General features: G+C 48.9%; 1 pseudogene; it reads left to right on the top strand.

Moving 5' to 3' along the window:
- The first annotated feature begins 1,917 nt into the window (after positions 1-1,917).
- On the top strand, positions 1,918-2,343 carry LOC130030198 (immunoglobulin heavy variable 1-2-like; annotated as a pseudogene).
- Positions 2,344-3,047: the final 704 nt, after the last annotated feature.

The following is a 3,047-nucleotide window of genomic DNA, read 5'->3' as shown; positions in this document are numbered from 1 at the left end:
ACTAGAGCCGTTACCAACTGGATTCCACAGGATGTCAAAAGACCGCATGGCCGCCCACCTGCGAGATGGGCAGACTTCTTTGTCAAGACCCTGAACGATTGGTTTGAGGATCTTTGTGTTCCTAGAACGAGCAGATGCATTGGGCTACACTAGCACGCAACAGGAATGAATGGAGAAGATACTGGCACCTGTTTGAGCAACGAGATGATCAAGTTAACTACTTTTTTGCCAACATTTTCCTAGGATTCATCTGCCTGAGCAATTCCAGATCACAGAGCCAGAAGTATGCCCTCAGAACCTCCAGGTGAGGCTCAAAACCAAAATAAAATGCCCAAAAAGAATATGATTCGTGAACAAGGCTTCTGAAATGAAGTCCCAGGATTCAATCCTGTATTAGAGATGCCAAGAGGTTAATGCCCCTGAGAGCCCAGAGACTCTCCCTGCAGGATGGGGACCGGACTGCAAGGGTTTCAAGTCCCAAGAGCACACAGTTGCAGACCTAGAGTGGGTACAGAGATGGAAAAGGTTTCTCTTCAGAAACAGGCATACTGTGTGACTGAAATCAAATCACGAATAGCTCTGTAAGGGTCTAACTCAGTGATTTAATAGAAAAAAAAATAAATAAAAATAATTCAAAAACCCAGGAAACTAAATTTTGCTTTGTTGAGAAAACCAAAATAAAAATATGTATAGGACACAGAAGGTTAAATTGTGCGTACTTAACCATTTTGGGAGAAACATTTATCATATTGATAAGGCAGTAAGGATGCTCGGCCCCAATCCGAGTCTCCTGCCCCCGTGCCTAGCATTCCTCGCCGCGGTCCCTTGCAGGGGAGCGGGTTGAGCTTTCCTCCCCGCCCCAATCAGGGCTCCGGCAGCTGAAGACCTCCAGGAACAGCCACCACCATGCTGAGACCACTCTCCACACACATGAAGGTACTGGCAGAGGAACAAAGCCACACAGGTTCCGGGGCCGAGATCTCCAAGCGTACTCAGATCGGGGCCAAGCATCCTACACCCAGATCCTCCAAATTCCAGTAGGCGGGGGTCACACCCACCAACTGGCCCCCTGGCGCCGTGTAATCCCATCAATGGCCAAGACCCAGAGACTATAAAAACCAGCTCCTGAAACTGCGCGGCCACATTCGCGGCCGCACGACATCTTATTATGACATCTTATTATCTCATTTCTACTTTGGACAAACTGGCAGGCTATCGAATGTAGCCTGCCCACACAACAGAGTCTGACAAACTCCCCATGGCATACCCAATATGCCAAATACCAGTAACAATGATGGGTCTCATTCTCCTAAAGAGCCTTGAATATAATCTCAGGGCTAGGATGAAAGAGATGTTACTGGGGCCTGCTCGAGGCAATTGACGAATAACAGGATGATTTGTGATTTGTGAAGGCAGTAAAACCTGTATGTAGGTGGTATGTCTGGACTTCTTAATATCTCCAATGGAAACCACTGGAGATTACGGTGGTTTTGTAGTCTCATTGTAGTATACCTTGGGGAGTTACAGGATTCCAGAAATAACCTCAGAGCCCAGGTTTGGCCAGATGTGTCCAGGCCATAAAGAAGTGGGGGACTTTGAGGAGAAGGTCCTGACAGGACTTGGCCCTCCTGAGGGGGAGCTCTGTTTGCACAGAGTCCTGTGACAGGACAAAGTCTCATCTTCTCACTCAAAGATCAGAAAGTGGACCTCTTCACTCTCCTTGAGGATGGACCTGGTGGCCTCTACCAGACCCATTCTCAGGTTGGACCAGGTCTTCAGCTATAAATTCTACATCCTCATGAATATGCAAATTAGACGAAAGACACTGAGTTAAATAGAGATGTATCTGTGGCCTAACAACCTCACACAGCAGGCCAACCCACACCTTCAGAAGCCCCAGAGTGCACAGTCCCAACCATGGACTGGACCTGAAAAATTCTCTTCTTGGAGGCAATGGCTACAGGTATGTGGCCCCATGCCTTGGGCTGAGGGAACAGGGCCAGTCAAGTGGAGTCCACCCACTCCTGTCTGCTGTACACAGGTGTGAACTCCCAGGTACAGCTGGAGCAGTCAGGGGCTGAGGTGGCAAAACCTGGGACATCAGGGAAGATCTCCTGCAAGGCGTCTGGATACACCTTCATCCAAGACTATATGCACTGGGTGTGGCAGGCCCCGGGACAAGGACTCGAGTGGATGGGATACATACTCCCTTACGATGGTGGAATAAGCTATGCACCGAAGTTCCAGGGCAGACCCACACTCACTGCAGAAATGTTCAAGGACATAGCCTACATGGAACTGAACAGGCTGAGCACTGAGGACATGACCATGTATTACTGTGTGAGTAACACAGTGTGACAACCACATCCTGAATGTGTCAGAAACCTGATGGGAAGGCAGCTGTACCGGGTGAGGAGACGACAGGGACGTTGATCCTCCTGAATTCCTCCTCAGAGAGTCAGCGTCTGAGACACAGAATGGGGCTCACAGGGCCAGGCGTCATCTGAGGGAAAGGTTCAGATTATGTCTCTGTCCTTCAGCAACAGCCAAGAGGAAGATGGCTTCTCTCGAGAACACCTAGCGTCACTCATATTTTCATCTAGAATTTTGTGTGGAGCGCCCCAGATGGCACAGGAAAAACCACATGGAAGTTTGAGCTGGGGTTATTGCAGGTTCCTTAACTGTAGGTCTACACATGGCAGACTCCCAATTTTTCACATTTTGTTTTAAATTCTGTATCTGCAAGGACTTCCACAACCTCCACTACCCAGCCACCTCTACGCTCCAGGCCACAAAGTGGCCGCGCGACATATCATAAGACACTTAATACCCATCTCCCAGTATTGCCACACCATATACAATGGGATTCAAATATGGTTGGAACTATGGGAACACCTACAAGGATGAATTGAGGCCACCCCAAAAGCCTCTATCCCTCTCGGAGAGCCTGGCAAGCTGCTGAGAGTATCCCGCCTGCACGGCAGAGCCTGGCATGCTATCCGTGGAGTATTCTATATGCCAAGATCAGTAAATACAATGGGTCTCAT

Source organism: Sorex fumeus, unplaced genomic scaffold (genome assembly GCF_029834395.1).
Source record: "Sorex fumeus unplaced genomic scaffold, SorFum_2.1 ptg000044l, whole genome shotgun sequence".
NCBI lineage: Eukaryota > Metazoa > Chordata > Mammalia > Eulipotyphla > Soricidae > Sorex > Sorex fumeus.
The sequence above is the reverse complement of the archived record's forward strand: the minus strand, read 5'-3'. Positions and strand labels throughout refer to the sequence as shown.